This window comes from Esox lucius, chromosome 6 (assembly GCF_011004845.1).
Source record: "Esox lucius isolate fEsoLuc1 chromosome 6, fEsoLuc1.pri, whole genome shotgun sequence".
Classification (NCBI taxonomy): Eukaryota; Metazoa; Chordata; class Actinopteri; order Esociformes; family Esocidae; genus Esox; species Esox lucius.
In genome coordinates this window covers 24,170,757-24,180,662 of record NC_047574.1, presented here as the reverse complement: position 1 = coordinate 24,180,662, position 9,906 = coordinate 24,170,757, and positions in this window count along the sequence as shown.

Below are 9,906 nucleotides of genomic sequence, written 5' to 3'. Positions count from 1 at the left end.
GAATTGCTGAAATGTGGAGATGGGTGTAAAAAGTGTAAAGTATAGGACACGTTTTTATTTTAATCACATTCTAGCACTTCCAATGTTTTTTGCTGTCTAAAACAGTTATGGTCAAACTAACATCTAGGCAGATGTAGTATTTTTGTAACATAATCTATTTTCTGTCTCTGTTTGATCCCTGTTTACTGATTGTGAGGTTGTCTTGATCAATCATCACATCTAGGGTTGTGACTGGGTGAACAGGTCAGCTGATGTGATGCAGGATTATTTCTGGGGCCTCTCTAGGTCTGGCCAGCTGAATTACCTTCACTAAGAGTGCAAAGTGTTCCCAATTCCCCAAGGAACTCTGGGAATTTCCAATAACTTATGGAATCTTGAGTTGGACCCAATTACCACTGATATGGAGTTGAAACTCTGGACCAAACCCACAAGACCTTGTATGGCTGGGGTCAAATACACACATGCAAAAAACACAAACATGCTTAGTTCACATGCTAAAACAAACATACACTGTCTGGCACACTTTTTGACACAGCAGACACACATGCATGCGCACGAACATACACAGCCAGGCTGTTCTGTTGCTGATGTCCAGTATGGACTCACAGAGGAAATTCTTCCCAGTTTCCTGGGACTGAACTGGGAGTGACCTGGCGGGCAGAATCATAGCCCCAATGGAAGGAATGCAACCCGACCCCCCCCCCCGTCCAGCATACTGTGTGTGTCTGAGTGTTTGTGTGTGTGTCTGTGAGTTTGTGTGTGCGCGCATGTGCATGTGTGTGTGCGTGCGCGACCATAAGTGAGACGAAAGAGCAGTTGATATAATAGTTAAAAGGCCTCTCTTTTCTCACTCATGGTCATGGTGTCATTAGGGATTCAATGTCTTCTGGGGCTCAGTCAAGTATTAGAGGGGACATTCTTACCCAGGGGAGGTTTAAAACCAGGCCTAACCAGGAGATACCATGGGTATGAGTCCTGTAGTAGTGCACCTTCAGTCAGGTGTTAGAGGGGACATTCTTACCCGGGTTATCCAGGGGTGGCTTAAAACCAGGCCTAACCAGGAGATACCATGGGTATGAGCTCCTGTAGTAGTGCACCCTCAGTCAAGTTTGCATGAATATTTGATATGGTGTGGGACAATGTGATACGCATGGCCCAGTTAAAATGACCGGCCGGTGCAGAACATATGACTATTATTGGGCTGTCTGGGTTAATGGCGTTTCACTCCTATGTAACATTTACAGACAGATATAGCCCTACATAACGGCCTGGCCCAGATTCATCGCACATCCCCTATCCCCAAGGCACATCAGCATCTGAAATGATTGATTAGGCGTGTGCAATATGAAATCAGAAGCCAGGTGTGGTAAAAAGCTATTGCTGGACTGTCCGCCCTATAGGTTAACTGCAGTCCAATCTGTTCGGATTGCAGGGCGATGTGAGGGGCATCAGAGTGACTTCAATGAGTGAGTGGGAGGAACGCAGGTGGGGCCTGGGAGCCAATAAAGCGGGCTGCAGAAAGAGGACACCGCCAGGGGAGTCTGGACCAAAGAGGCATCCAGACAACAGCTCTGTAGCCCTCTCCTGGTAGGCTGCCAACAGCCGCGTCCCAGAACCCCAGCACCAACACGCCCCCACATGCCGCTCTCACCCAGCACCTTTGGTTTCCTTTTTTTTTTATTCGTCCTCTTTTCTAATTTCCCACGAATTCGCCAACACCGTTTCATTTTCACGAAAGGGAGGTTTCATTCACGCGTGGCAGAAAACAATGTGAACCGGGTAGTTCTTTGAAGAGCTCAGAGCGTGTCAACACCTCATCACCAGTAGCCATGGTTACCAAACCCCTTCAAACAGTCTAGAGCAGCGTTCCCATTCCCCGTCTCAAAACATCCAATGGCCGCCAAGCATCTTGGGCATCGGTGCTATGTCCAGATCACTCACCACGGTGTGGCTATATGGCGGGTCTGAAAAGAAACCCTGTTTCTCTGAGATGAACATCACGTACAGTGTACTCAAACATGCATCACAACTCATATAACATTTAACAAACATTACAGTGCAGATTATACACTGGCTTATACACCAAGGGCAAACTGCTGTCATCAACAGAGGGACAATTCCACCTGTTATTTTGTGAATATCAATTGACCTGTTAGAATTAAATGTTTTAACAAAGAACAGAGAAGGACTAAGATATGGTAAAGAGTGAAGATTCATGGATTTCAATCAACAGTGAAAATTGTTTCACATAAGTCCAGCCAATACTGTATGTACTTTCTGCAAGTTCCTGTACTAAATTGTAAAGATTTCTGGGTTTGGTTGTTGCGGTTAAATAAAGTCTCTCAACAAAAATAGACCATATATCTTCCTTAATAGCTGACGCATTGGGATCTACAGTATAATTTAGTTATTACTTTAAGAATGTAGCCTAAAGCATGTCTGATGTTCATCCCAGGCAGAAGATCAGTTCACACACAACCAAGGGTTGGAAGAGGTTCAGGAACACATCTGAAAACCGGAAAATAACCAGATTTTTGCAGGCAACAGAAAAAAAAGGGAAATAAAAGTGATCTCTAGTGCTCGGGAGCAGAATTGTTATTGCAATAGCATGCAAACTGGTAATAATGTTATATTAAGTTCTGTGAATTGTTTTCCATTTTATCTGTCAATCCAGCATGTAAATAACTTACTAGCTTGCCCATTATATTACAAGTTCCTCTTTCCACATTCACTGGAAAAATGTATTGAGTTAAATGTAAAAAACATGACAATTTGAAAGACATTAACAAAGGAACAACATTAAGCTTTACTTTTTTGTGTTCAGTACCGAACACGCAAAGTCTTGCTGAGAATTGGTAAGAAGACCAGAGAGTGCAGTCTGTAACCACAACGATGAACTACACCTCCCAACTGTGCATTTCATTACAGATGTTTGATTACTTTAACTGCAAAACACCAATAATGAGTGAAAGTGTGTGTGTGTGTGCGTGCGTGCAAGCACATACTTGCACGCATGAACCGGAATCCATCTGCAGCCAGCATCTCCTCATGCGGCCTCTTGTCAGTCAGTCGATTAATGAGCGAACGCTAGTTTGTGGAGATTTCCCACCATGCCAACCACCACGCCCAAACAGCTGGACTGGGGACAAGAACTCATGGCTGGGAGGGGAAGTGGAGAGCGTCAACACAGCTTAACACCACAGACACAACGCAGTGACCAGAGAACATAAAAACTGAAATAAATTCAAATGAATAGGCCTACAGTTTTTGCCCCGCGGTACAAATTGTATGTGAATCGAGTTTGACGGCAGATTTTGTGTGCATGTTATGGGTATTCCAAGGGGTCATGGTAAAAGGAAAAGCTGTTCTGTATGTGATTTGGAACAATGAAGACATTTATAGAATGAATGCAACCGCCTGGAACAAGACAAGGACCCTTAACATACTGGCCATGTGACCCATTTCAGCTCAGAAAAGCAGCTGCCCTGTCATACGCAGATGACCAGAGGGATCAGACTATAAGCACATCTCCATATCTTACACTTGGTGAACCTTTTTCAGTGTACTCTTACACACAATGACCGGCAAAAATATTCACTCCTTTGGACTTTTTTTTTTGTCAGAACATGAAATCAAAATGAATTTAATTAGGATAGTTTTGCCACTGATCAACAGAAACAAAGTCCATAATTTCAAATAAAAATGTAAAATTATTCTAAATTAATTATAAATACAAAAACTATTAACGGCATATGTATTCACTCTCTTTGCAATGACCCACCTGAATGAGCTGCGGTATGACAAATTATTCAATGAATTGAGTCCCCATGCCTGCAATGAAGGTGTCTCACACGATTTCAGGTTAAATACACCTCTCTCTGAGAGGTCCCACAGCTGGTTAGTACAATTTCTAATAAAAACTACATTGAGAAGACGAAGGAACATTAATAGCAAATCCGGAAAAAGGTTCTTCAAAAGTGCCAATCAGGGGTAGGATCTAATAACATTTCCATGGCATTGAATATCCCATTGGGGAGCAAACTTAAGTCCACAATTAAGAACTGGAGAGAATACAGTATGGCACAACTGTGAATCTACCTAGAACAGGTTGTCTTCAAAAACCGAGCATCCAGGCGAGAAGGGCACTAGTCATGGAGGCCACCAAGAGGTCTATGGCAACTGTAAAGTAGTTAAAGTCTCCCATGGGTGACTTTGAGACACAGCATGCTGCAACAATAGCCTGCATGCTTCACAAAAGCCTTCCTGGGCCAGTGAAAATCTATTGCTGAAAAAAAAAAAAAAAAAGTTTTCCTGAAGGCAAATGTAAGACTCTGACACCAAGTGGAAGTAGATTCTGTGGTCTGGTAAGACTTTCATCGTTGTATTTGGCCATGAAGAATGGTGGTGGGAGCATCATGCTATAAGGACTCTTCTAAGTGCCAGGGACTGGGAGACTGGTCAGGATTGATGGAAGGAGCAAAATTCAAATGTGTCCTTGAAGAAAACCTGATTCAAGAGTGTGTAGAACAACAGACTGGGGTGAAGGTTTTTCCTTACCCAGCCACGACAATACTGGAGTGGCTTTGGGACAAGTCTGTCAGACCTCAGTCCAGTTGAGAATGTGTGGAAATAGTTGAAAATTGGTGTTCACCGAAAGTCCGCATCCAACTTGATGGAGCTTGAGCTATTTTTCAAAGAATGGGTGAAAATTGCTGTGTCCAGATATATTATATATTATACTAAATATTGACTAAAAGGGATGATTTTTTTTTTTCAGCTGACAGATCATTGTCTTCAATTGAGCTCATTCCATTCTTATTTAATGCCTTATCGTGTTAAGCTTGTCTGTCCCTCTCCTCTCCCCTCCTTTTCCTTCTTTCTCTTAACTGATTGGTGAAATAGTCAATATCTCTGTGTCAATTAATACCGTGAAATTGCATTCTATTAGACCCTCTAAAAGTATTCACCAGATCCCTTAAGATATGCTGTCGGTTACTGTTGATTTGAAATGAATAATGAAATAATTCATAATGAATAAATAATGAATGTAGTCAGGTTTGTCTTCGAACCCCCTGCAGTGCAAACCATCCCTGTCTTCCTCTGACTTCCAGGTGACCCTGGTACTGCAGGTCTAGAGCCAGGCCGCTGAGGGCCACACTGTGGCCATGATGTCACCCCAAATGGAGAACAGGCAGTGCTGGAAAAGCAACGTGAATAAACACAGTCCAGTGGAATAATTATATGAGAGAGGGAGTGAATCAGGCAATAGCTTTGGGTTTGGGAAACTCAGCAAGAGCGGGAGATCTGCCATATGCTAAATGAAAACAGGATTAGAAAGAAACACAGAGAAAAAGGTTCTTTTAGGGATTAGAAACCTATATTTCTTTAAGGATTATTTGCAGGGGAACCAATGGTCAAGAAGGAGAGTGTCCTTCTCTTTGCTTCCCCTTTAACATCTACATCCCCTTTTCATCAAGCACCTCTTACCTCTTCACTCTCTGTTTCTGTGAGTGCAGTTGACTGGCAGGCTCACAGCTCTTTCCTCACACTTTTTAATGGGTATCTTCCCAATCAGGTTTTTATTGCAGGAAATTTCAGCACACCACATTGCGTGAGCCGGAGGAGAGCGCCATTCTTAGCTCCACGCCGTTGAGTGCCAGGGTGCCGTTGAGTGCCAGGGGGGAAGAGGGCGGAGGAGAACTAGGAGGAGGTGGGGTTGTTAGATTAGTGCCAACATTACGGTTCGGGAGGATTTTTTCTTCTTACTTTTTTTTTTTAACAATACTGAAATCATTAAAGTAAAACAAAAACGGCAGTCACATTAAGACAGATGGATCAAGTATTGTTTTTTCCCTGTCAGATGATAGGTAATCTCTCGTGGAAAGACATATTTTACATATACAAGCCATAGACTGGATTGCCATGACTAACAAGGAACTTTGTTCCAGTGCTGAGATTTTTCTTAACTGATTATTTGGATAAATCACTGTTTTGTGGGTGTTAGCATCTTTGTAAATTTAAAAGGGGAGGGAACTTTAGAAAATCAGTAGCAGCATGGCCTGCTTTAATGGAATTCCTCACTACTGCTCCCCCACTTACTAGTGTTTTCCAATCCATCTTCTATGTGAGGGCTTTCTACTCACCTCCTCTTTTTTTCTCTTTCCTTTTCAGCAACTTCTCAAGCAAGCCTTTTCTTTAAAATAAGTAGTAGGTCTGTGGTTTAATTGCAATAATATTTGCATTACTATGCAACCTCCTCAGTCCTATTCTCCCTTAACAACAGACATTATTTTTAGCTTCTGCACAGACTTCTGTAATTTCCTGTTGGAGGGTTAGGCCCTGCACACTTGGTTTAGCCCACAAGTAGACACACCGCCTCTGAGCTGAGCCTTTGGCGCTGACGCCATTCTCAACACCAAACATTATTCTTTGCCAACCAGAAATGCCCTCTCGGCCCTTCATTCTTGACCCTTCGCTACCCACAATCCATTGTGAAATTATTAGCAAGACACCACCTCTCTCATTGCATGGCATTTGCAATGAACCATCATTCATGGAGAGCTAAGAGAAAAGCACAGGGAGTGCCTCTTTTCTATCTGTCTCTTCTTTCAGAGTTCCAGGAGCAGCGATATCTGTACAGACACTGCATCAGAGGTCTAGAGTGGCAAAGAAAGTCTGAGCTGGGCAGTAATTCCTCAACTTCTGGCTCTATTCCTAGAATTCTATTTTCCTCAGCAAGGCTGCATGTAAAGCACATAACACCAAACCCCTGTGTGATAAATTACATATATAACGACAGTACGACACATGTAGTAGCGTTTTAGAACAGCTTCTTTAGTACTACAAAAAGAGCAGGGAGCCTAATATAAGACTATTTCCACAAGGCAAGCTGACATGGAGCGTGACATCCTTATGAATGTTTAAGTGATTAGGGTGAGGGCATGTTCACTTTGCTTACACATATGTTTTTATGTCCTAATTTACGGGTGGAGGATGTCCTTATCGCAATGAAACCAACACATTTCACAGACATTTCACAGACAGTAACATTAAACTCCCATGAAATGTGTTGAAATTCTGACCAGCCCTGTAGTGACAGCACTGTGAGTCACAGGACTCCCCTGGGAGGTCGGTTGGGAAGAGGAGAGATGTGGTAAGGCCGTGACCCACCCCTCGCTGCTCTGGGCTGAACAACAGAAGATGAAAAGGCTTAAGACCATAGTGTGGTTTTCCTCTCTGATTCATCCTTCTGGGAACAGACATTGGGAAAGAAAACCGCAGAGACCCTTTTCTCTATCTACCTAGTCTCATCCAGACACTACCTGGTATCCGGTCAGCCAGTAAGGACTGGACAAGCGCTCAGGGCTTCATCTCCTGGTTCCCATTGTTCTATTGAAATGAACTTTGAGTAAGTAAGTTCACAGTCAATCGTCAAACCCACGTACCGCCCCATACTCCCCCACCCCATGCTTCTCCACCTCACAGCCCCATGCTGCGCCATCCCAAAGCCCCATGCTGCGCCATCCCAAAGCCCCATGCTGCGCCATCCCAAAGCCCCATGCTACGCCATCCCAAAGCCCCATGCTGCGCCATCCCAAAGCCCCATGCTGCGCCATCCCAAAGCCCCATGCTGCGCCATCCCAAAGCCCCATGCTGCGCCATCCCAAAGCCCCATGCTGTGCCATCCCAAAGCCCCATACTGCGCCATCCCAAAGCCCCATGCTGCTCCACCGCACAGCCCCATGCTGCTCCACCGCACAGCCCCACGCTGCTCCACCACAGGGCCCTTGCTTTCTTGAGAGAGAGAGATTAAATATAATGCTGGCATGTAAAGCCTGCAACCCAAGCGAGGGAACGAGGAGGAAGGAATTTGTCCATAAACACATATATAGAGTGAGATCCCGATGCCAGCAATCTAAGTGAGCAGAATTTTCCGGAGCCTTCAAGAGGCAGGGAGGCTGGGGGTGAGAGTTAGCAGAGATCCTGAGCTTAGAGTTTATAGGAAGGCCAGCCAAGCAACAATGATACAGTAGGCTACACTTGGAGAGAGGGGGGTAGAAAAAATAAAGCATGAACAAGAGATGGATAGACGCAGCCATCGCTAGGAGCTGGACCCTGAATTAATATGCATTATATTCACATTATATCTTACTGTATTGTGTCCGTAACGGGGGGCTAGTGGACAGCAAGCAGTTAAGGAGAGATACGAAGGTCCAGCAAAGATAGAGGAAGGAAATGCCCGCTAAAGTTTTCCAGTGTTTCTGCCAGGGGGGGAAAAAAGTCCAGATGCTCTCTGTTAACATATGGTCCATTTTTGGAGGGATAAGACACTGGGAGTGGGAGGGGTGTTAATGATGAAGATGTTAGCTGGATATGGGATAGGTGAGGAAGGAGCTGGGTGCTAATTGACTTCAACAGGGCGAGAAAGGGGAGAAAATCCGTTTTGGGCTCCCAGCTGTTGGATAGGTATGAGAGGGAAAGGGGACAATCAAGTTATGAAAGACAGTAGCTCCATTTACTAAAGCAAGGTTGAAAAGATGAAGATCCTTAGGACTCAATAAAGGGGAGAACTGATATATACTAATGACGGTACAAGTCTATGAACCAAAGAAACACCAAGATGTTGAAAATCTTTCACCACACTTTGAAATGAAAGGTGGATGGGTATACTACCATGCAGTCCCTTACACGTCTTCCTTCTTCAGACGGTGCAATTCGATAGGCCTGTTGTTCTTGGCTCAGGCCTCTGGCTTCAGGTTGGCTCAGAGTAGAGGGGCTGCTGGCCCTGCCTTCTCATCCCAGCCACTGGGACGAGGTGATATCTGGAGCGGTGTAAAATACTGTCTGGGGATGTATTTCTGGTATGAAATATGGATGGGAGCCTGTGTGTGCGCGCATGTGTGTGTGTGAGAGAACGAGTGGATGAGGTGAGCGGGAGGTCAAGGCTTGCTTTGCTACCGCAGACTTGGCTATGGTCCACTGCTGGAGACACTGCAACGGTGCTGTCCCTCTTCTCCTTACCGTCCTCTCCTTCCCGGTACTGCAGGTCAGGGTGACTGTAGGCGACACAAGGGTGGCCATGTGGTGTGACTCCGTGTTGAGCACAGGACTTAGCACTGTGCGCGGGGAGAAATGCAGAGCTATGAGGCTGATAAGTGAAGGATGTCAAGCCCATAAGTGGTTCAGGAGCATGTGTGGAGTCGGAGCGCGTTCGATGACGGGAGCACAGTTCATCTCTCAGAATCAGTGACCCCAGTCCCAAAATTTTTTTTAAACACGACTCATAATCATTTGTTTGGCAATGACACCGAGAACAAAGAGTGAAATGGTAAACCGACTAACCAGGAAATACCCATAGTTTAAATAGCCTAGCAGGGATTTCCAACCTATTTGGGATTTTTCTTGGTGTATATAAGCTTAACATAACAGGGCCTATTACAGTACCATTCAAATGTTTGGACCCCCTTACTCAGAATGGGTAAGAGTCAAACCTTTTGACTGGTATTGTATATATACAGCTCCGGGGAAAATTAAGAGACCACTGCACCTTTTTCTTTCCTTTCCAAAAAAGTTGAAAAGGAAGGTTTTGAGTGAGGAACAAAAGCGTTGCATTTAAGAGACCACTGCAAATTGAACGCATTAATTAACATATCTAATTTCTGAATGGTTGTTAATTCAGCTAAGCTAGCACCAGTCTTATTCTTGCAAAGAACTCATAAACACATTTAATAATTAGAATAATGTATTGATTGATTATCTAAAGGAACTAAATACTGAATTAAACAGAAATGGGTGACAATGAAGAAATGAAGGGTTGACTTAACTCCAAGTCAACAAGAGGACAGTTATAACACAGACCTGGTCAATCTCCTGTTGAATTTAGCACATGATTTAACATGAGGTGTC